We start from the raw sequence: 25966 nt of genomic DNA, 5'->3' as shown, positions 1-25966 counted from the left end.
GCTTGTTTATGTCAGTCGCATGACAATTATGCAGTTTTAAATGAAACAAAACTGAGCTGGGCTCAGGTGGCAACTGTGACTCTTTCAAGGTCTTATTCAGTGTCCACAACCGGCCTTATTATTTATTCTGTTTGAGGGGAAACAGACCTGGTCAATCACTCATGTGGACGTTTACTGATCGAGATTCTCCAGGGATTGAATCCTGAACCTCACCTGCTGCACAAATGTACTTTGCACGCACACACTCAGACACACGGTGCCAGCAGCTATTTCACCATGCTGCTGAATGCCATTAATTCTTGTGCCACATTTCCTTAGGTGAGAAACTGGTGACAGAAGCAACCTCAGTCAGAGAAACACTCTTTCTCTCTCTTTGCATCGTCGTCTCTCTGTCTCTCTTCCTCCCATCCCTCCACTTCCATCCATATTCAGCAGATCCAGGCATGTGCAATAAGGAGAGAAGGGGAGAGGAGGAGGACGAGGAGGATTGGGAGTGGAAGTTGGAAACGGGGAGGAGGGTGGGTTGGTGTGGGTGATTGTAAATTCAGCACCAGCTCTTCTTGTTGCGCAGGAATGACCCATCATTTCACACTGGGCCAAATGGCATGAATTCATAAATATAAATAACAGCAGCAAATTCGTCTTTTCAGGATGCTGTACAGAGGCACAGACAGGGCCGTATTAGAATAAAGATGCCTTCTCTCTCACTATCTTTCTTATTATTACCCACCACACACACCTTTTTGCCTTCTTTATCAACTTCCACATTTTTCCTGCTCCTTCTTCCTCACTCCCCTTTCTCTCTATCACTATCCGCTTTTATTTTGTAACCTTCACCTATCGAACTCTGAGAGTCCTGAGTTATACAGTATGTGGGAAGAGTAGGAAGGCAAAAGGGCAACATTAGTTTACTTCTTTTCTCTTCAGTCTGAAAGAACATGTTTTAATTCATTTCATACGTTTTTCTATTTGAGCCACTGACCTGTCGCTAAGCCTCGCTCTCCTTACTTACTGTTGCTACGCTTGGCGAACTTTCCACTCTGGCACCTCACATATGCAAATACACTAATAATGGCGGCAGATTTGATATCAAAATCAGGAATAATTATTTAAAACCTAGTTAAAACACTAGGTCTTCATTTCAACAGAGAAGTAAACAAAAGCAGCTTCTCATTTGTAGGTGACAACCGTGGATTTTGTCAGCTAAAATGATGACTCTTGCAATCAAATTTTTAATTGTTGCTTGCTAATGTAAGTTAATGAGTTTTGCAAATGCAGATGTATCTAAGACAAGTCTGGCTTGAGCTAATACAACTGCAGGTAGTGAGCTAGTTGGCTGGACATGCTAACATTTGCAGCCTATATTAGAGCATATAACGCAAAGTCATTCCTCACACATTTGCTGTTGTGTTTTATGTTTTTGAGAGACACAGCCATCCAAACTCATGAGACGCAGAGTATCACTTGTCTTAGGACCCCATGCACACCACTTCAACATGCAGAGACATGCAAAGCTTGGAAGCCCTGTGGTGCCAAAGTTACAGTTCCTACTCTTTAACTGGGCATTTGTTGTTCAGAGAAGGGGCTTAGCGGAGGGTCAATTCAGTGTTGTTCAAGAACACCCCAGTGACCTGCCAGGCTGAACTATGAGGTAGTGAGCAGCAGCAGCAAAAGAGTGGGTAGAGATTGGCCTGGGCTGCTGACAGTTGGATTGATAAGCAGCTTGGCATTCCCACTGCACAACCAACACATCCATTTGCCTTTTGCACAGTTCTTCAGTCCTTTTTGCTTTAAATTTCCATCTTTTCTACCCTCTTGATTGCTCAGTTTTGGGTCTTTTTTCTCTTAGCAGCAGTCAGACAAAGACACACATTCATACAATCAAAAAAGTGTTATGTGGTTGTACAAATCCACAGAGAGAGAGAGACACACCAAGCATTAGAGACAGGGCAGATACAACTGATTAGTCAAACTGCCACCTCTCCACACCACCAACGCTAATGGTTGCCACGGTAGTCAGAGATAAATATGGCCAATCAGAGACAATCACTGGGCGGGCTGAAGAGGCAGGTGAACTAATGACAAGGATGGAACGGAACGATGAAATTCTCGCACAGAGCCTGACAGTCATTTGGCAGGAGTGAAAACAAGTGTTTTTCTCACGCATCAGGTGGGAGCAAATGACACCCACAGCATCGCTCTCTTGTTCACTCCTCGATCAGACTCGCCCCTCACCATCTCTCGTCGTCTCTCCAATTCCATTTACCACTTTTCTGTAATAGAAACTCAAACTGATAGAGAAAGGATCAAATAAATGTAAATACAGATAGAGTAGAGACAGGAATAGCACACCAGCACTCTTTCAACTGAAATTTAATGGACAACTGAGCATTACGCAAGCTAGAGTAGAATATAGTGTGCTGCTGAGAAAGACTGTCTATTCCAGTTTTCTGTCTATTAATATTCAGCTGAATGATTTTACTGAAAATAAAGGAATTTCTGCCTCTAAAAATGAGTTGTTCTGATCAACACTGAAGCCTGACCAAAGATTGAAAGCCAGAACAGGTATTTTAGATCAACTTAAAAAACAGAAAACACTAGAATTACTGCCTTGTGGTTTTATGTCTCTGCCAGCCTGTCAAGTTGCCATTTACGTCCAGTCTGTCCACACTCATATAAAGTATATATTAAAGACTGATGGAAATTAACTAAAGGTGCAAAGTGTATTTCTCAGGAGACAGGAAATTCTCACTATATTGACATATATGAATCCTGTGAATTATTTCCACTTTTTTCACTTATAGACACAGGAGTCTGGCATCACTTCATTTTATCCTTTTAGATATGTGAGTAATTTTGTTATAATTAGTGTATCAATTCTTGAACTATGGTCAAAAACATGGTCACTGTGAGGCCACAGTGACCTTTGACCACCGAAATCTAATCAGTTCGTCCTTGACTCCAAGTCTGAGGAAATTTACTCGAGAAGTGTTCTTGAGATACTACGTTCACGAGAATGGGACAGACTAGAGGCCTCAGTGACCCTGAACTTTGATATTTGATCATCAAAATATAGTCAATTCATCCGTGAGTCCAAGTGGACAATGAAACTGAAAATGAAGAATTTGCTTAAGATATCACATTCAAATGAACACAACATACATACATACATACACACCAACAGATAGGAAACTACATATTGCCCAATATTCTTTTTTAAATATAAATATGTACCATAGACAATTTAAAGACGGATTAATGTCTGAGTAAAGACATTCAACTTTATAATCAAACACTTTGAGCAATACACACCTTTAAATTATAACTAAAAATAAAAACACATACAAGTAAATTATGATTGACTTGACAAATTTAAGAGCTAAAAGATTGATTTCGAATCCTAAGTATTTCACTACATCATTATTTAGGATTGAATATGGAACAATAAAAGATTAAGTTTTATTTTCAAAAATCCCTAGTTATCATAATTAAAATTTAATCACTTGAAAATCCAGCTTGTCTGCTTCATCAGGACTGTGTGGGTGTGGTTTGATCAGATTTGATTGATAGTGGCCGGGCAACATGATCAAACAACCCAACAACTGTCATCACATTTGCTTCAAATATCGCTAAATCCTGAAGAAATATAGAAATCTCTCATGTGAAATTACCAAAACTGTTCTAACTTTGGTAGAAAATTGTGTGTTTGTTAGGACCTCATCGCTCGTAGTGAGTAGGAAAAATAGGCTTTCAATACAGTGCATCACTCGACAATTTCTCTTTTGCATGTGTGTGTGTGTGTGTGTGTGTGTGTGTGTGTGTGATAACCCAATAACAGCCAATAATGCCAATCTATCGGTTGAAAGTCAAACTGGGACTGCCCACTGTGAAAGGGGTCATTACTGCACAGCATGTGATCCATCTGAGAGGTCCTCTTCAGCCAAAGGAGCAGCACATTACTCAGGCCAACACATGTGTCATAAACCCTCTGCTGAGTGAATTTAAAATGGAAAAACAGTGCACCAGCGAAGAAGAAAATGCACTTAAAGGCACTTAATCTTAGACTCTTTGGTCTAAATCAGAAATGAATGAGGACAAACTGGAAGTGTATGGCACAACGGATGTACAGGGACTTGTCGAGAGCAAAAAGGCATAGAGCCATTAATGATGGACACTATACAGGTCTTCTTCTTCATCCAGATTTAGATCTTCAAGCAGTTCTTCAAATAATAATGGTTTTGAAAAGCCCACGGAAAAAGGTCTTTCCTAGGAGAGCAGGGCTCTCCTACTGTCAAAGACTTCAGCTGAGGGCAGTGACTGAGATCTTAACTCTCTGAGCCACATATGACCTTTCTCTTTTATGCGTTTTTTTTTTTTTTTTTTTTTTTTTTTTTGCACTCCCCCTCTCTTTCCCTCCTTTTTCCCTGAATTCATGTTTTCTCTTGTTCCAGACTGTTGGTGCTGCTACAGGCTTTTATGGAAAATGAGCACACTGTTACATATCAAACAAAGGTCAGTATGTGTTCGCAGAATATGTGCGCGTGTTTGTGTGTGTCTGCATGGAAAATGGAGTCATGTCAAATCACAGAGAAAGGTCAGTGTGACGTGTGCTTGAGTGATCAGGTATAACTTCCTGTAAGTGAATGAACACATGACTGCATCTGCTGTTATAGCTCATTCCCAGGATCAATACTGTCAATCATTGAAGCACAAACAAAAACATTCTCTCAAACTACCCAAACAAGGCTACATTGGACAGCGCTGCGCTCTACAGCTGCCTACCAATATTTTACATCTCAGCAGATAAATTGTTCCACATTGATTTCTAAGATAATATAACTTTTTCTACTGCTGCAGTGCTGCCACCAGTAAACCTTCCTTCCATTCCTTCAAATGTATTTTGGCTAAACTTGAGGAAAGAAAGTTTGTAGCCTCCATCTTCGTGTATTATTTTCTGCAGTGTGCTTGTGGGTATGCGGTTTCATGGGTAGTCATCTTGTAGGTGTAACTACTTCTGATGACTGCTCTGCAAAATCACATTACAGCTGAGGAATATGAGGCCATTCTGCAGAATTAAGCACACCCAGTGGTGTTAACACCATTTCCTCATGATGTTTCCCAGATAGTTACACTCCCATACACTCCCATCCTGTTCACACTGCTAAACAAATTTAAGAGCGTTGTCATTAACACAGATCACTTGATTTAAACATCAGTGAAACTTTATGGGAACAGCGTCATACACTTACACCCTTTCCTCCACCCCTCAAAGAAATTGAGGTTTTTGGCACAGAGGAAATGTCCTACCACACAAATGATGCTTTAATTTAAGATGATTAAGAACTCTCTCTGGTGTCACTGATAGCCTGTGACAGCAGTAAAACTGTAGTCACTGTATTGTGGTTATATGACTCTAACAAGTCAACAAGTCAAGTCACAGTTTGTGTCCATGTCTATCCAAACTCATACAGAGAGAAGACTTTGATGGATTTTGATAAAAGGTTTTAAGTGTGTTTTTTGGCAAAGTAGTTATCGCTGCTGACATTTATCACTCCAGTGAATAATTACCAAAACGAAACACACTTAAATACTAGTTTTAGCACAGAGGATGTACAGAGACCTTCAAGTGTTTTTGCAGATTATTATGTCACAGTGAAGTTGACCTTTGCCTTTTTGGATACAAAACGTCATCACTGAATCATTTGATCCTATTCCATATTTGTGTGAAATTCTGTTATAATTACCATATGAATTATTGAGCTGAGAAAACGTGTTTTGTGAGGTTACAGTGACCTCTGACCTCTGACACTTGTACCAAAACTGATGAATTTCCATCCATGTTCCTGAGATACTGTGTTCACAATAACTGGACGGACATGAGGGGACCTTTGAGCTCTGAAATGTATTCAGTTTATCTTCGAGTCCAAATGGATGTTTATGGCAATTTTTAAGAAAGAATAGGCGTTCTTATGATATCATGTTCACAAGAATGTGATGGACATATGTAGGAACGGACAGACAACCTGAAAACATAATGCCACAGCTATCACTAGCACAGTTACACAGAAAATGAAACCCTCATATTGACACCGAGCTGCTTGATGTCTGAGCCTTTCAGAGGATATATATTTCTACTACTTGATACATTCATTCACATTCTGTACTGCCACATAGTGCTGATGATACATCGTTTTTGTATGTGTGTTAAACATCGAAATAGGATTGCATACCAAAAGCCATAAATGCTTTAAGATGGAAGGTAATACTTTGTCAACTAGCAATAAGGTTACCTTGAAGGAAATATTAACTTTATTTTGAAAGCCAAGAGTCCACTGCTGACACCTGAGTTCCTTTTGATGGAGCTGAGACAAACTGCTTTTATTGAAACATCACAAAGGGGTGAAAAGGAATCAGTCTTGACATGTGTGAGCTGAACTAGCATTCAAGAACACATTGGCCAATGTCAACATACTCAAATGTTTATTTCCTGAGGAAAAAAACAAACTCACATACCTCGATCCTGGAAACACCTGAACCAAGAATTCTAGGCAGAGAGGTCAGTCAAAGTCTTCACCCCATCATAAAGCAATCCTTCTCGAACAACATACAACAGCGTAAGAAAAGACACAAACTGGGCAAACTAAACGAACATCCCAAGGACCAATTCACTACTCTGCTCCTGTTAAGATTAAAAACACTGAACAAGATTTAAATTTTTTTCCACACATACAGTACATGACAGAACCTAAATTAAAGCAGTCTAATGTGCTGTGGCCTATTTGATTGCTGCGGCTCCTCTCTGGCTTGGGTCAGAAAGTCATTTGGTTCTTCAGATTTATTCAGTGTAGGAGATTCCTACACCTGTAGGCTCTTATTAGGCTTTATCACATTGGTATGCGCCTCTATTTGCCCTGTGTGTGAGGAGTGAAAAAAAGGACTGTGAGAATGCTAATTGATAACCCCCCAGGGCTGACAGAGCAGGTGGCTGACGAATCAGTGCAACTATGTGAATGTGGTTTCATCATCCTGCAGATCAAAACAGATGAAAAGAGGTGCCGAGCACACTGAGGATGGTGTGTTTAATCATCAGTATTTGTATGTAGTTAAGGGTTGAGGAAGCTGGAAACCAATGAATGTGTACCAACAAGGAACAGAAACATTATTATGGTTATTTTGTTTTGTTTTGCTCTAACCGATCATCAGTGATGTCTCCGTCCTGCCAATACCATTTTGAGTCGACACAGAGGCTGCGGTGGCAGTTCAAGCCCCCAGGAATGGCACCAAATTCTGCATTCATCACATGAGTCATACTGGCTCAAAAAAGCATTTTTTTTTCCCCCGAGTACACTATCAGTGTAAAATTGGTCGCTGTAAAACTGTGGATTTTCTTTAAGCATCATAAGCCAACTTCAATGACCCACTGTATTATCAAAGCTGTATCTATTTGGTTCAAAAACATTTGGAAGGTTTAGATGAATTGTATGATTAAACTGTCTTTTACTATTCGTGTGTGGGAGACCAACAGCACATTAGCCATCTTTGACATGCTCAGGACTCATGCTCAGTGGATCCGTAAATGTGGAGGTGTGAGAAAGCCCATTTTATTAGAGTATGCCTCCAGTGAACAACTGCCATATGAAGGAATGGAATTAATACTTCCATATAGCCCGGAAACCAGATTAATCTGAAAGTGCACATTTCATCTGACACATACATCTGGTCACCCTCTGATTCAGAGCATTTCCACCCATCCTGGCTCTCTTTGGGCCAATCACAACCATTTTCTAATATGGGGTGGGTTTTATACAACGACCGATAAAGGAGTGTCACTGGTCCAGATTTAAAAAAGTCACGTCTCAAGCACAAGGCATGAAACTCAGACAAAACTGTCAAATTAGAAGTGCTGATCCAATATTCAAGACTGAATATCAAGACCGTTCCATGTCTGGCCTTAGATGCTTTTAGAAATATATTTTAATATACTGTTTAGCTGTAATTTAAGAAAGTTTGTGACCAGGACGCCATTTTTTTTCTGCTTGATGCCCAGTGTGCATGTATCCCTCATTGCTATGTGACCCATGCCATTGATTTGACTGGTTGTAGGTCACATTTTATTGCTGTGATTGTTTGTAGGTCTATCCAATTGGCAGAAGCATTTGGTCTGCACCTGTTGATAACGCCCCTTGGAAATCAAAAATGAACTGAGAAATCCAGATGCCAGGCTATGATCCATGTAGCAGCTGCTGGGAGCAGTGAGCTTAACAGTTTTAACAATCAAAGTGTTGATGCTGATGTAAGAGTTGTATTTCTGTCGGTCGACTTAAACAAATTCAATTTCATCCACGCCTGTTGACATTTTCCTGCTGCTATTTTTTCTATGAACACACTTAAGTAGCTAGCTAGTTATGTAGAAAAAATTATTCTTAAGCTATGATTGGTCAGATGCTTCTCCAATACACAAAAACAGATGTATTTTAATACAATTAATACTGTTATACTGTTTTTAACAATATCATACCATGTCCAGCTTTAAGTTAAACAAAGTATCTTTCATCCTGCCCTGCCTACCTTTAACTTCCTACTCCTCCACTTTCCTGTCTTCTCCATCACTCTGTCCTCCCTGTCCATCCTCTTTTACCACTTCCCTATATGGCAGCATGATGGAGTAGGGATGTCTATGGAGAGGTATGACAGTTGGATCGTTGGCTGTCACATAGACTGATGTCCATCTCTGCCTGCTCAGACAATTCTGACAGCTTAACAATGAACGTCTCAATGTCCAAACATCAGGCGCGGCTTTGTGTATACATGCACAAAATACAAAATCACAACACGGTGATTGGGAGCGATAAGATAGGCAAACAGCCAGTCATGCATGGGTAAACACAAATATAAATGCTCTGCTACACAGACAGATTTCTCCTTTGAATCTTTTCTGATGATGCAAGCACACATTAGACTGCTTCATGTAATTAAAGAAACACTGTTTTTTACACTTGGATATTTGGTGTCATATTGTTTTTTTAAGAATAGCCAAATAAAACAACCCAGCAGCCAGAGGACTTGAAAACAATCTCCTGAAGTTGAGTTAGAAATTCAGATACAAAGCTAAAGAATACCCTCACTACCTCGCTTTGACTTTGCTTTGAGAACTGGGCTTCACAAACGACAACCTATGGTCTTGAAAAGCTCCGGTGTTTTCACACTGAGAGCACCACTTTTACTCAATCATACTAGAGCCTGGGATGTTTTTCTTTCCCTTTGCACAGACTCAGTGGGCTTACTGTGTGGCCATTGTTCTCTGTAACCACGAAATGGGTTTGTTTGCCTTCAGTCCACACCAAAGACGACTATTCATCACAAAGGATTTTCTGCACACCGCAACAGACATGGACTTGACCAATTGTCATGGAACTTCAGATTATAGATGTTCAAAATGTTTACATTCTGACTTCAGTTAAATTAAACATACTACAAAGAGTTTTTAACTGGTTATGAATGAGTCCAAACTTAATACTGATATCTCTACACCTACCTGAGCAAAAAAAGACCATCAGCAAGAAAACTGGCTGTTCTTATATAGTTATTCTTGATGCCTACCACTGGGTCAGCATGCAGGTAGGAAGAGACTACGTTTACATTTTTCCACACAGTTACGTTAGCCAGTTAAAAAGAAGCAGGAGGATACTTTTCTAGATCATTTTGTTTTTGACAGAACAGGTAGCAAATGGATCTTGTCAACTCTGGAATTAGCAGTATTTTAAAGTTGTAACATTTACAGGAATTTATCGGCAGAATGTGTCTAAAAACCAGAGCCCCCCATTGTGATGGTCACAGTTGACACCCCCATCATTGGCCATTTTCAAACGATGAAACTTCATATCAGGAGGAAATCAATGGTCTTGCAGAAATATCCGCTGCCTACTGCCAGACTACAGAGCAGCTTCTTCCCTCAGGCTGTAAGAATGCTTCATTTATTCTCACAATCCCTCCATATAAATTACTTTGTCCTGTGTTTTTATCTCTTCAGTTAATTGCAATGAAAAAAAAATCAATCAAGAGGGAACTACACTGAAATCGTGTTCTAAAACCTTATTGTAAATTATAAATAAATCACCTTGTATCTTTGTAACTATGTTTTTAGTCATGTATAATCTCATGTAAATAAAAACTGCTGTACTTTTGTTACCTTAAAATAAGCTCTTTATGTCTTAAGAGGCCGCAGGTTCTCTTTCATGCACCACCATGTTCCTACAGTAGCCTAAAATGGACAAACCAAACCCTAGTTCTTGATTCGGCCTTTGGCACTTTACACAAATTTCTCCTACACACTTGGAGGGAGAAGGTGATGCAAGGTGTTTGCAGTCTGAAAACTCACCACAAGATGCCACAAAATCCTACAAACTGGTCCTTTAAGAGTTTTATTCTTTGAATGCACACTACAAAAATCAGTAAAACTAAGTTATTAACTACCCAAAAGCCTCATTAAAAGAATTTACAGGTAGAATATTGAATATAAAAGGTGATGAGACAAATTCATGGGCACTGTAAATGTACTGTGTTTTAATCTTGATAGCTTGTATTCTTTAGCAGGACAGGTATCTGCAGAGTTGTTTTTTTTTTTTTTTTTTTTCATTTCCAGTGTTTACAGTTGGACAGGGGTTTGGTAGCCTTCCTACCAGCTCAGCTTCTTCAATAATAGATGCCTGTAAGACGTTGCTGTTCTATCTCCAGCTTGGGGGCTGTGAGCCAGTGGTTGAGATGGCTTGTGGAGGGTTATTCATAGATTGTGCGCGCACACACACACACACACACACACACACACACATGCATGCATGCACGCACTTCCCATTTCACCCATGCAATCCTGCGCTCTCTTCTCCCAGCTGCCCTATTAAACTGAAGAATCTCGGGAAGTGAAATGAAACTAGTAAATCTCAACTGCTTTTATGATTGACTTGATATGATTTGTATTATAATTTGGACCCAGTGCTCCTTCTCTCTCTCCTGCTGCCTCCCACCAACGCACTCCCTATCCCCTTCTCACTCCTTTCATTACTTAGATTGGCTCTTCTGAAATAGGCCATAGGGTCTTCACAACACACATATGTTCATACAGCGCATGTATATGCACACAAAGGCCATTGCATGCAAATATAGCACACACTACACACATGCAGACAATCTATAACCTCCCCGTCCCCTTGCTATGCAGGTCTGCAAGCAAGCTGAAGGCAATAGACGGTGGATGGCTCTTAAACGTTTAAAGAGTCTCAGTTTGAGGACCGGGGGAGAAAGCATGAGTGAAATGTGTAGATGAGATGAACAGTTATAGAGGAAAACTGAGATCTGACAATCCAATCAGACCCCTCCCTGGGACAGAATGGGCTGAGCTCATAAATGAATGTATGAGAAAGCCTGGAGAGATAACCAATGGGCATAAGGAGCTCAGAGCGACGGGCAGAATCATTATATCGACTAAGTGATGGACTAACTGACAGACTGATGGAGTGACTGTCTGAATGGACCCTTTGAAATGCAGGCAGTTTGAAGTCAGAAGTCTCGGGCCTTTGACCATCAGACTCTGAACAGACAAAAGGCGGGAGAGGGCAGCGTATTCGACTATGGGCCCTTTAGCCCTCTGTGGCTTCATCAAAAGAAATGATAACCACATCTCTGACTTCCTCTCTGCCTGCTTGGCTGATGTGCCCTTGGGCGACACTTTCCTCGCTGCTCTGTTTGTGAGTGCATCTGTTGAAAATGAAGGCTGAGTTGTAAGTGCCGGCCAGGCCTTTCTACTTCACACTCAGATCAGGGGCCTAAACACCTGCAATATCCTCTCTCTGAAATTACTTTTTTCCCTCTGACATGTTGCCAATGAGAACTCAAAACCAGTCTTATCTGTGGAACAGCAGAGTGCAGGCTTCACCCACAGCTGCCTTTTGAACCGCACTTTGAAGATAGCATTAATGCACAGACAGTTTACACAGTGCTGGGAGTGACACTATATGTATTGTGCCTTGAGTCCACATCCTCGTCACGGGCATCGTGAGTTAGAATCCAGCTCTCTCAGCCCTCCTTGTCCTGCCATCTTCCCAGTCTCTTACCACTCCATCTTCCCAGTCCAGCAAAATAATAATCTTAAAAATGGAATCCAATCTCTCAGGTCCTCCTCTGCAGCGAGAAACGACTCTGGCCGAGCTTCTGACACAACCACAGAAGGGCCTGCAGCCACACATCTGTCACCAAAGCCAAATGACTCACAGAAGCCCGGGCCCAGTTACCTGCTGGGGCCCCATGTCTCTCCCAGTCGCTGACCACAGAAACACACATGTACATACTTTTACACAAGGACACAGGCAGAGTGACAAACACACACCTGCTACCCTGAACACCGACACACACACACTCAACACTCTGTGCTTTTCCAGTCTCCTGTGGATGGCACGCGTTCTTTCAACATCCTTTCCTGCCAATATCAGCTCTTTTTAACAGAGTAGGAGCAAATCATTCAGTCTATATTCTGTGGTGAGAGGCCAAGGCAAACCGAGGCCTGCGGAGGCAGTGGAACAGGAGCCGCTGGCACCGTGAGAGGAGAGGAGGGGAGAGGAAGGAAAGGAAAGGGAATGAAAGGGAGAGGAGAGGAGAGGAGAGGAGAGGAGAGGAGAGGAGAGGAGAGGAGAGGAGAGGAGAGGAGAGGAGAGGAGAGGAGAGCGTCAAAAGTATTGGTAGTTCAATAATTTTTCAGTACCATGTGTTTAAAACAATACAGAATCAAAACAAGTAATCAGTTATTTGGTTAAAGGTTGATCAGCTGTTTATAACTGTCAGCTATCTGTTTATGTATAAAGCTAAACCCGTTATCCTGAAAACAAAAGCCCACTGCTGTGACTCCAGTAACATATTGCACAGTTATAAACATCTACACCTTCTACAAGATCATTTTTGACAGACACTTACACTTTCAACAATAATTTGAATTCAAATGGAACAGGCAAAAAATAACAGATTACAGGCCAGAATAGAAATCTCAAAGGCAGACACTATTGTCACAGAAGCGAGTATTTCAACTTGACATGTTTCCTTAATGCCTCATGACATGTCATGGTCATTTTTAGAATTTATTACAGTAAATATATTTCAGATTTCTCCTTTAAGTTTTCAGAGGCAGTGTGTTATCGTTATAATTTTACAGCATTTCCACCACTGCAAGAAATACCGTCTCCTGCACCTGTCACTGGAGGAGACTCTGAGGGTGACTTTTTTGCATTTGAGAACAGATGTGGCCTGAGGTCTCCACAGATACTGAAACTGTAGACTGTCTCAGTCAAGTCTCAAGATGGATGTATTGAACATATTCCCCATTATAAAAACAACAGTCCAACACCATCCAGACTTCTGTACCTGTGTAGGCATTTGTTTTGAGTTCATTTGTTGCATGTTGAAACATGATGTACTGATGTATTAGTACTGATGTACACCACTTTTCCTACAATGGCAAGTTTACATGTATCAGTCAATTATAACTGACCACAAAATCAAATGTGAGACTGACTTTATCAACAGTTTCATCATGTTGACAATATTACACAATTGTAAATCTGCCTGTCTCTGTCTGTCTGCCTCAGTGTTGCGACTGCAAGTCTTCATCACACTCATCAAAACAACTGGAAAAGACGACACTGCAAAAACAGTGCTCTATCTGAACTGTTGCTTAAAAACATATCATTATTATCAATGTGCAAACTGTGAATACTTTTATTTTCTCACTTAGCAATAAGCAAAGAGCAATAAAACAATAAAAAAAAAGTGGTGGAGAGACATTCTGGTGTGCTCCAGCAGCGCACCTGTGCCTCTGTAATGGAATCAAACCACATCCAGGATAGGAAATTAGAATCACCCACCAGCCAAATGCTGGTAATAATATTAAAGTGGCTGCTAGCTGGTTACATATTAGTAAGCGAATTTCCCAACCTGACACCTCAGGTGGGTGAGTGCTTTCTATCTTCCTAAGTTTGTACTTTCTAAAAAGAAAACATGTTTTATATTGTCACATTTAGATGTTTCCTACTGGCAATAACATGCAATATAGCCAGCAGCAAGCAGGTTGTTATCAGAGAGGGTCATTTAAGCAGCTCCCTGCTGATCTCCCTACAGCCACCTGCCATCCTATTTAGGTTTTTCTGGTTAAATGAGGGGGAATAATGTATATAACTCCTCATTTTAAGGTCATGAATCAACCATTTCGCAACACTTCCAACACAAGTGACAGGGTTAAATTAAAGTTGAAAACAGCGATAAGCAGCGTTGCACTGCTCAGTGTCACTGTCAGGACATTCTCTTAGAGAACAATGATTTTTTTCTCACTAATGCTCAAATGAGTCACATTCAGTTACAACAACATATTAAATTGTCAGCACAGTATAACCAACATTCACAAGGAAACACAAATGGGTTTTCATTTTTGGCAACGCACGCATACAAGTACTCTAACAAGTTACTTTCTCAGTAAGTAACTCTGTAACGGAACAAGTTACTTTTTAATGGCAGTAATTTTCTAATGTAACAAGTTACTTTTAAAAGTCACATTCCCCAACAGTGGTAGCTAGAAAAAATGACCTCACTTCACTTCAGTCTTTATTGTCCTGCGCTGAAATTTGGCTTGCAGCAAAACCAGACAGTGTAGAGTGATTTTTTCTGGACCAGCACTGTGTGCAGGTTGATATTTTAAGTGCATAAGACTTCTGTCTTTTTGCTGTGGAGGGACAGAGTATCATTTTTTCTACTATTCTACTTATTGTAAAAGGAGTGGGACACAACGGGAGGAGAGGACAAATTAGAGGCGAAGAGAGGATATAAGAGGAGATGAAAGAAGGGCATGGAAGAGAAGAGAAGAGGAAAGGGAAGAAAAGGGGAAAGATGAGGAGTGGAGAAAGTAGAAGGGGGTGTGGCTGGAAGCACATTAACTCTATCTGTATGGTAATGCTATTACCTCCCATCTGATCAGCATGGTCCCCTCCACACTCACCGGCTACCTCCTAGCTTTCATTAGCAACATGAATTATGGATCTGCCCCTCGCATCTAAATGCTAAGCATTATGCCATTTGTGATGCAGTTTTCCACATTCTTCTCTCTCTTTCTTTCCCATCTCTCCTATCTTCCTCCACTTCACTCTCCCTCTCTTTTCCAGAGCTGCCACACTATGCTCACTGCAGAACTATTAGGGGCTGTGCTGAACAAATTTCCATACCATCATATGCCCCCTTGAGATACTGATAGTGAGGAATTTGCTGATTTTGTATGCAGACACACACATTTAATATACGCACACATCATACACTCTTAGAATAAACGGTTCTAAAAGAGTTCTGAAGGGCTGCGAATCATTTGATTCTGAAGAACCCCTCTTTGTGGTATGGGATTATTTAGAGTTCTTGGAAGATAAAAGGGTTCTCAATAGAACCCCCTGGGTGGATTCTGAGTAAAACTGTTGAGATATAGAAAGGTTTTTGGTACAACCACCTTAGAAGGTGGAAAGGTTCTGGACAGAACCCCCAGAGTGGGTTCTGGGTGGAGCCATTACACCAGTAAAGGGTTCTCTGTAGAAACTCATGAAGGCACACACAAGGCACAAACCAAAGAATCCGTTATGTTTCAAGTCAGCACCTTCATTTCTAACAGTGTGCAAAACAAAGATTTTTCACTGTGAGATGTGACAGCACTAAAAACTGTCAGGATGAGGCTGGAAAAGAGGGATGAATGAACAAAATGAGGACATTCTATAGACAGAAAAAACGAAACTGTGTGAGGAAATGTGTGGAGACAAGAAAACAGATATGGACTAAAAGTAAAAAGAGCCAGCGGATAAAAGAGGGACAACAACGAGAGAGAGGAAAGATTGAGCTTGCCTGTTTCATGCTGCTGGGAGTGAAGCCACATCAATAAGGCCGGTGCAGTGCAGGTTTTTAGACGATACATCAGTGGAGCGACTGAAACTGGACACGGTGTAATAACAGCTCACTAAAAACATTACAGCCACTCATAAAGAGTCGAAGCCTGGTTTAATAGCTGCCGAGATGTTTCTTTTGGCCTACATGAGGGGGAAAGGGGACATATCAGAACAAGACAGGAAGAGAGCGGGTTTGTGTGCGCACTAATACAGGTCAACAGATCTGTCTTCAGCTAGATGATCCGTAGGACTTTTCTGTAAAACCCCAAACCGAGTTCATCTGTCCGTCCAGCCGTTCTTTCGTTAACAGAGTCACAAATAGACCAGCTGCGGTTTGGTGAATGACATCAACCTCTCATTGACTCTTTTACGAGCTCCTCTGACCAGCGTGAGAAACCATGGTACTCTAACCTCATGAAGGTACAGCCCAAAGACTCGGCTGTAGCAGAAACACACACACACACACTTTAAAAGGGAGGAGATATACTGATGTAAATGTGTACACACTCACACACACACGAAAACACTATGGAACAGGACTAGCCCAGACCGCACATACTTTCCCATGCTGATGGTGGAGTTACCGAGTTTTACAAGTTGAGCTTCTCCTCCTCGCCGCGTTTCTGGATAAAACGCGAGATCTTTTTTGGAAACACACACACCAAAGCAGCCTTTTTAACTGATGATTCAGATTGTTATGGTTGGAATGTGAACTAAGAGCAAACACACATCACAGAGAACATTAGCTCTCGCCCATTGCGTCTTTTTTTTCCCCCCTTCGCAAACTCATAAAACATCATCAGATTACAACAGCAGGAGGAGGTCAGTTAAAAGGCAAAACATACCCAGACACATGAGCAAACTGTGTGAGAAGCAGACAGAAGGTGTGCTCAGGCTGAATGCGAAGCTACTGGTCGAGGCAGATGGCCACCCACCCAGATACTGGTTCTGCTTGAGATTCCTGTTTGTTAGAAGGGAGTTATTACTTGCCACTGTCACCAAGTGCTTGCTCATGGTGGGAAATGTTGGGTCTCCGTATGAAAAGTATCATGAGATAACTTCTGCTATGATTTGGCACTATATCAATAAAACCAACTGGGGTAATTTTAGAAGCAGTGACTCATTCTAGGCGTATTAAGGAGAAGATGCATCCACAGGAGTTAAACATACTTCAGCTTTAGCAAAAAAAAAACAAAAAAAAACTGTGCACACGCTGTTTTGTTGTTGACTCATGAACACAAACACAAAAGAAAACAGGAAAGAATCTGGAGGAAAACAACTGAAATATGTGGAGTTTCTGGTAAGTTTTGAAATCGAGGTCGACAAGTAAACTCCATAACGCTAGCTCCACCTCACATGTTCGCAGCAAAACAGGTATTTCACTCTGTTGCCTCTTTTACATGGAGAGGGTTTTGCATCAGTGACAGAACCTGAATCTATTTTTTCTGCACCAACTATAAAACAGGGAATAGGGAGATTTTCTTTGTAGCGGCAGCAGTTTGTGAGGCTGGATCCACTTTGATTTTGCTCAGTGCACCTTTAAAATTCAGAAATTGCTATTTTTAATTTTAAGCACGGACTAAACTTTGATATATAATGCAAACAGAAATTGTTTTGCTTCCTAAATTAATCCATATAGACCAAATCACTGTGATGTTGCACTAGCAGTGACAGTCATTTCTGGCAATCTGTCATCATTTTCAGCTGTAACTCTAGCAGTCATCAACCTTTACCTTCAAGAATCAGTTTATACCACCATTAAATATTCTAATTTCTTCTAAGACTTTCATTTTTTGGATTTGCCATCTATAGCTAGCCAAGGGAGACACACAACTAGACCCCTGGCAAAATTTTTTTTTTTAACATTTAAAGATATATAGTTAAAGACGGTGGTCCAACCTATGTGACATTTCTTGTGTTATTTTATGTACTTTTGTTTTATATCTCAAGGGTTATATGTGCTTTGCTAGCCACTCTGATGAACCACCAGTGACACATCACTGTGGGTTGGACTAACTACTAATTTTGGGTAAATTCCAACCTAACATTAGTGAAATCACAAAACATGCATTTTAAATGAATGTGATGTATAACATAATAAAAAAAAGTAAATATTCAATATGTTGCTGCTTAGATTGCATGAGTGTTTGGTTCTATTTAAAATCAAAAATCACACTAAAACATAAGACCTACTAAATCTGGTGGTTCTAGTGTGTAACAGAAGAAGTTGACAAAGCGTCTCTGAGAATTACCTGCTGAAGTCGTAACAACTACCCAGACAGACACACTGGCAGTCTGCTATCAACACCACTAATCTGACGCTGCAGCTACAACATGCCACAAAGGCAGAGTGGCAGAGAGAGGAGAAGATGGAGGATAGAGAGAGAGCAAGATTTTAAAAGGTAGAAGTTCAGATGGACAATCCTCTATCTTATCATTAAAATCCACTCTGCAAACACAGCACCACACTACACACCCCTCATCTCATTGGATTCCATTTAAACCATCAGGGCCCAGCTCTGGGATCAAACAAACTCCTGATGCCACTTTATCCATCATCATTAAAAGGGTCACTTTTGTGAGAAGAGGCAGGGAATTGCAGCCTGAGGTGTTTCTGCAAGGCTGTGATGGTTATACACCAATCCCTACCTGTCAGAAACGTCAACAATCAAAACATTTAAAGCCAAAGTTACGTAGCTGACAAGTCTTTATGTTTTTATGATGATTCTGCTGGGAATTTTGCCACACTGCACATACAAATATGGAGTAAAACATAGAGGATTTCCCGTGTGTTGCATTGCATTTTGGGTTTCACTTCACTGAGGGTGCATCGTAGCAAACTTGACCTGCATAATTTATAGACTGCGCCGACAGTTCATGACGTGGGATAAGTTTTGACGGGGATTCCCTGAGGACTGATGGGGCTGAAATTGTCTGAATAGGATCCTGCCACAAAGGAGGAGCCAGAAAGAGCATAAGAGAACTCATGAGTGAGAGAAAGGAAGACAGAAAGAGACCTTATTCCTCGCCTTTGCATCATCGTCCCTCCTCCACTTTACTCCCAGGGGAGCTGGCTAAAAGACAGACAGGGATATGGGCTCTTTTTATTTCCTTCATCTTTTGATAATCCCATCATTTTTGTGTTTGATGTTCCTCTGTATGCTCTCTGAACAAATCCCCTGTCCCTACCCCCCTAATCGCATTACCTCCTAAGGTATAGTGCACTCTGGGTAACTGGACCTCACCAGTGCCAGCGCACTACTCCACTGCAACCCAGTACTGACTGCCAGCAAAACATACATGCCCACAGTCACACACTTAACTCCCTCTAAGACACAAACAAACAAATACTGGCACACAGGCTCAAAAAACAGAACAAGACGCCAACTTGTCTCTTGCCAGAGCTACTGACTAATACTGTGACAGCACAGGACAGTCACAGTTGGTCCAGGCCTCAAACTGGCAACAGAAGCAGCATCACACCTGAATACTGCAGAGTAAGACCAAGCTAGCTTTGAGTGTGAAAACAGAGTCCAGATCTGGGAAAAGAAACATTCATTTCTATGACTGGGTTGCACTAACAAAGTTCAAAACGGGTAAAGGAAGGTTTAAAATTAAGAATGACATGTTGCACAGTGAAAAACTAATCTCAGCTGAGTAAATCAAACTAAAATCAAATAGAGTTTAATAAGTATTGACAGCCTTGCTTACCCATATTAAAATAAATAAATATAAAATAAATTCCAGCGCTGTCAGGACCTAGTAAATATAAAAGAGGGGTGAAACTGCTATCTTTTGGCTTCTGTATTCCTTAACAAAATGTTGTATTGCTTGGTAGCTAGCTAAAATGTTAAAACACTGCATTGTTTGCTTGCAAGCTGAAAGGTATAAAACAACATCAATAACTTTATATTGTTTGCTAGCTTCTTTAGTTAGTTAACCTAGTTAGCCAAAATTGAAAATTGAATTGCTTTGAGTTTGTGCCTTAACTTACTTCAAGGAATTAGATTTTTTTTTTTTACTCGATCCATCTAAAAAAGACAGCCATTTTAAAAGTTAAACCTCTTTAGGTTTTAAGTTAATAGTGGGTCACATTTTAAATTGGAGTTAAAAGTTTTGGTGCAACAGAATTAAATTTAATCTGGGTTAAGATTAAAAACTATAGTGAGGTTTAAAGATAGGTTTAAATTTAGGTTTAATTTGAAGATAGTTTAAAAGTTGCGTGTCACATTAAAAAAAAAAGTTAAACTTAATTCTTCTTGGTGCAACATAGCCACAGTATGTCTCTCTTACTGTTCCTGCACACCACATACATGAAAAAGAGGGACGAGAGGACCAAAGCTTAGAAAGAGAAGAGGCAGAGCGAGAGAAAAAATGGGTCGCCACCCAAAAGCTGCTAAAACTTTTCTTCATGTGAAGCCAACAAACATAAGTGAGGCATTAAATATGAACCTCATCAGTCCAGAGCCAAAGAGGAAGGACCAAGAAAAATGAAAAAAAAAAAAGATGAAAAGAGAAAGAAAAGGTAAAGAGTTCCTCTTTCCATGGCAACACCAAAATGTTTTCACAAATAGTTTTTAAAGCAAAACCTCCCCCACGTCATGTTTGCTATACTTGAGACAGAGTGCCAGAAAATACCTGAATAATCACAGCTGAAATAAGCAGTTTTGAGGCAAAGAACATAAAAAATGGGGGGAAATAATGAGAGTAGAGATTGAAAATTACTGTTTTGCTTACCTGGATTTGATGCAGCAACATCAACAGCAACATGAAAAAGAGAGAGAGAAAGAAACAGAGAGATGGGTTGGTTAAATGTTCATACAAACAGGATAATATAAATATTCATAGGTGCACAACATGTGCTGTGTTCACACGTTGTTTCCAGCCTCTCTGCCTGACTGTCTGCCCATTGGGAATCTTTGTTCAATATTGATTCATGTAAACATGATCATTGGATCCTTCCTAAAATGAAGTCTATATCAAAGTTGGTGATTCAAAACCAGATGTTAAAAAAAAGACAGAGCGATAGCTACACAGGAATAAATCTTGTCATAACATTTATAGAGTAGAACAGCACTGGAGGACCTGTTTCTTCTGCCACATACTATCGGCGGGAGAAATATGAATTATTTCTAGTAGCCACCAGTATGTGCATGTGTCTTGTGTACAGTCCCTCACATTGCAAGAGTGAATACTTGTAGTATGGAGCCTGATACATGATAACAGAACAGGCTGCTTAAAGACGTACAGAATAATCCAAAATGTCCATAATAATGAGACAAAAACACCAAAAATAACCCCATCCATTATAGAAGCTGCTACTCTCTAAAACTAAACTTTTTTGTCTGTTTTACTAACAGGAATCTTTTTGTTGATTGATTAATCAAAGGAGTGAAATTGGGTCTTTGTAGCAGCAACAAATTAAAGTTCCCATGATGTCAGAATCAATGTTTCAGTGCTTTTATCACACTGACACAAGTAATTTTGTAGGTATTCTCAGGTATTCTTATTAGTATACAGCAGTTTTTAGAATGTCATTTCCTGGAAAACAATTAAAAAATGTTGACTCATCCTGCACTCGGGAGCATATACTCCAAAGAAACGCTGTCTTCTAATGACATCACTGGAGCATTTCTGGGGGCTGAGCTCTCAGTACAGGAAGAGTTAGTTGATAGGTCTGTTATCCTCAATACATCCATTGACCCATAACGTTACAGCTGCAAAGCAGACGGGGCTTCGATGCTATTGGCTACTGTAAACACCAATCAATGTCTGTGAGAAGTCCCTCCTTATCTGCCTACTTTTTACAGGAAACATGTAATATCCACCAGGTGTTTCATGGGAACTTTAAGGTTGAACAAAATAAACCAAACAGTAATAAGGGCTTTTAAAATCAACAGTAATTCTTGAACACTGTGTGTCTGCGATATAAACATTAAATCACCCCCCAAAAAAAATCAAAAAAATGTGTACACGACTGTTGAGCCAACTTTTTGTGATGTTATTTTTCTTTGCAAAGTAATTTGAATGTGTCACCGTGACTAATTTCACAAGAACATATTAATGAGAGATTCCTACAGGTGGTGTGCACTGAAAGGTTGGGAGATAAACAACTCATTAGAAGAGGTTCAGAGTGTCGCTCTAATTGATGTTTGGTAAAGGCGAAGCCACCACCTCTCTACTTTTCAAAACATTTTAAAAACCAGAACATGTTGACGGCCAATGTGACCTGTGAGAGCAGACTAAATCAAAAACTTCTCACAAGCACAGGAAGAGGTTGATGAACAACGGGGACAAGGTGCAAGATGTCAAAACTATAAACAACAATCATGCTGGTGACAGCCAGGAGGGTACGAGGCGTGGAAACTACTGATGCACACAAACAGGCGAAAACACACTCGCACAGCCAGACGGAGGCAGGCACATGATCACTGACACACAGAGCCAAACAAACACACACACACACACACACACACACACACAAACAGTGATGCAAACGCACAACAACTCTCTGTTGGCTTTCAAAACAAAGGTATTAATCATCATTACACACATACACACAAACGCAGAACACGGGTGGGCCGGGGGTTGGTGTGCCTGCGGGACTCGTCAAAGAGACACACTGACACCTCAGTGCAGCCTTTACTGCTGCTGTCATAGCAACCAAGGTCAAGTGGTCTAAAGCTGTGTGTACGCGTGCATGAGGAGGAATTGCAACACGCTCCCAGAAGAACTGGTAGGAAATAATGAGGTAGTCGCTGTCAGGATGGAGTAGGAAGACACAAATCCCTCAGCTGTGCAGGACTGTAGTACCTGTCCGGACATACAAACAGCACCAGAACAACACGCGAACACACTTCACCAGACAAGACTCTGCTGAGCAACAATTAAGCCTCTAAATAGTGTTCAACAAACTGTTGTCTTCAGCTTCAGCCTTACCAGTTATTACGCTGGGTGATGCTCTTACCACAGATTTCCAAAACACAACATTTGCATTAAATTCAAGCACTGCGACACCTGTGGATTTATGTAAAGCAGGGTATTCCTGACATATTCCCGAGATGGTACACCACAGAGACCCTGAAGCATCTTGTCTCTTGATCAATTTAGTTAGTAGATGAAAGGCTAAACAACACTAACAGTGTAATGTGTGTAATATTGTGTTCTGTGTTGTTCGAGGCAAGTTTGCATACTGTAGCTATAAAACACTGTGGGAAACTGTACGGAGCTTTGGAGATATCAGCCATAGAGATGTCTGCCTTCTTTCAAACAACATCTCTTTCCAGACATCATGACCTGGTTACTTGAGATAATCCACAGACCTTACTGCAAGCTGTTTCATGTAGAAAGTCTTTTCCTTCTACCAAACTACACCTACAAACTGTGTACTGAGCAAAGAGAAGTGTCTTCCTCAGCTGGGCTGTGGGCTCTAATCCATTAGAAGGGGTGTCAAGATTCTCCAAATCAATGATTCAATGTGACTTTCGGTTTCAACATCATCATTCAATTCGATCGACAGATCATTGGTTATGCCTCGACAACTTTCATTTACAAATGTCCACTTCTTTAGAAGCTATATCAGTGTATTATAATGGCCAGTAAGCTATGTTTTGTTGTCTGAAAGTGCTGTTTTTTTCTTCACTGGATGCCTACAGTAGGTGGGAGTGGAGAGAAAAAAAAATACTGAGAGAATTACATATTCTCCAAGTATTAAATATAGCAATATAGGTAATTACCTAATTAACTAATTACCTATTCTGCCTCGATTCCGATTATTGAAACTGAAAGCTCATTTTGATTGATTTTCAATTTAATATTGAAACTGTGACACCGCTATCCATCTATGAGTTATTTAATATTCAAATGTGTTTTATTGGCACTTTGAGCACCACGAGCTGAGTGCCATCAGTTCCATTATATTGGAGAAAAGTCAGACATCTCCAAGGCTGATATCTCCAAAACTTGGCAACTTACACCAAAGCAATCCATGGATAAATAGGACTACAGGTAAGAGGAAAAATATGTACTCTTGATTTTAGGGTGAACTGGCCATTTTAAACCCCTTGGCCACCAGGGACTTCCCATTCTAGCACACAATTGAATCTCAAATCAAATACTCTCTTTCTGTCTGAAACCAGGTGACCTTCATGTCTTTAAGTTTTCACCTCACATTAACTCGTACAACAAGACAGACGGGCCAAAAGCACAAAGCTCGTAAAAGCCATATTAAACGGCATGCTAACCTTGCAGTCAAGAACGCCCCTTGACAAAGAGAAACTGATTCTGACATCCTTCATGCAGGAACTAAACACAATGTCAGTGATGACTTTGTGCAGAGGATCTGAAGAGGGAGCGTTTGAAGTGCAACTCAGTGGTTTGAAGTTCAGCGCTCTCTTCTATCTAGTCCAATTTATTCTTGTTTCAGTCACTGAGGCTTCAGTATCCTAACTCCAAACACAGTGCCTGTCAGAACGGTTGTAATCTTCAGTGGAGTGGTGTCACTCCTAACACAATCTGTCACAATCCACTGAAGGAGGCACAAAAGTACAAAACAATATTTCTCTTTTCTCATACATGATTAAAAACATGAGCCAAAGGCCACCATTACAAGCACTGCCTGTCTAACATTTATACAGGCTGGGATCTACAAATACAAGTTGTCTGAATGAACAATGGCTTTGAAAAGCTCATAAAACATGTGCACACTAGCACATTCTCACACAATTATATCTAGCACTCACTGACACAAGAAAGTAAAGAAAACCACTGTAATCCCTAAGCAGATACGCACTTACATACTTGGAAATACATGGTCACAAACGCACACACAATTAGACAAAAAGTGTCTCTGCCTGAGAGCCCAGATCCACACTGGTGGGTTTGATCCCACTGGCTGCACACTGGACTGCTTTTGTGTTTCAACAACTCTCCATGGCCCTACAAAATCATATAAAACGACTTAAAAGATATTCTTTAGAAAGATTATCTTGACTCAGACCCAACAGATGAAATAAGCTACATACTGCACATAATGTGGACTTGTTCTTAACAGGCAGCTGTTTTAACTATGAAAGGTTCATCCTCAGTCTTCGTTTCATTGTCATGTCCATGATAGCCAGTTTTATCTCTAAGTGTGTCATTTTGATAGGAAAAGTCTATAAGTTATTAAAATATATTAATTTGTAGCTTATTAATAGTACATTCACCTCATAAATCATTACCTATTTCTCTCTGAGAATGCATTAGTTACTTTTAATAATAAAAAATATCAGTATCGGTATTGATATCTGTCATCCTGGCCCTTCATGGTAACAGATCAAAACCAAATTCTGTGGTACTTCACCAGTACAAGGGCCTGAATATATAAAGACTTCGAGATGAAGAAACATTTGCATAAATATGCTTTTATCAGGACCTTAATCATTTATTAATGCTGGTGTTGATACTTGACATAGATAAGTATCTTCTGTTCACCTCTCTTTCTGATCTCCCCCATCTTTATTAAACCTTCGTGTTAATTCTCCTTCTCAGTCTCGCTTCTCCCTTTCCTCTCTGTCTTCCTTTTTCTGTGTCAGCATTAGTCATCCTCTCCCTTTCTCTGGTGTGTTAATTGCATGAACCGGAGACAAATCCGACCTTTTCAGCGTAATCATCCCTTTGGCTCCATTAGATCTACACCCCGGGCCCAATCACCTGCACACACACACTCAAGCACACCTCAATAAAAAACCCCAGACACTAGCAGAGGTTAATCACAGAGTGAAAGTAGCTATATCCAGGGACGTGATAATCATCCCATTCCCTCTGGACACTCCCACCGTCTCCTCGGTGCCCTGTGAAGGCCTTCAGTGATGCTGAGCAGCAGCTGAGGGAAAAACTAAAGAAATATCCCATCAGCGGTCAAACTGTATATAGTTTTTTACCACTTCATAGCGGTTGCGGGTATTGCACATGGGTCGTAAAGAAGCTCAAGCTCACGGAGAGGACTGCTTGCTATGAATTGCAATGACTAGGTT

At 40.5% G+C, this 25966-nt stretch overlaps 1 protein-coding gene across 1 annotated transcript in view; it reads right to left on the bottom strand.

The window, feature by feature from the left end:
- fbxl17 (F-box and leucine-rich repeat protein 17) overlaps positions 1–25966 on the bottom strand; it is a 305963-nt gene that overhangs the window by 130107 nt on the left and 149890 nt on the right. The gene's annotated exons all lie outside the window — the stretch shown is intronic.

The sequence above is a fragment of the Lutjanus erythropterus genome, chromosome 10 (genome assembly GCF_056507025.1).
Source record: "Lutjanus erythropterus isolate fLutEry1 chromosome 10, fLutEry1.hap2, whole genome shotgun sequence".
NCBI classification, from domain to species: domain Eukaryota; kingdom Metazoa; phylum Chordata; class Actinopteri; order Lutjaniformes; family Lutjanidae; genus Lutjanus; species Lutjanus erythropterus.
This window is presented reverse-complemented; position numbering and strand designations above follow the sequence as displayed.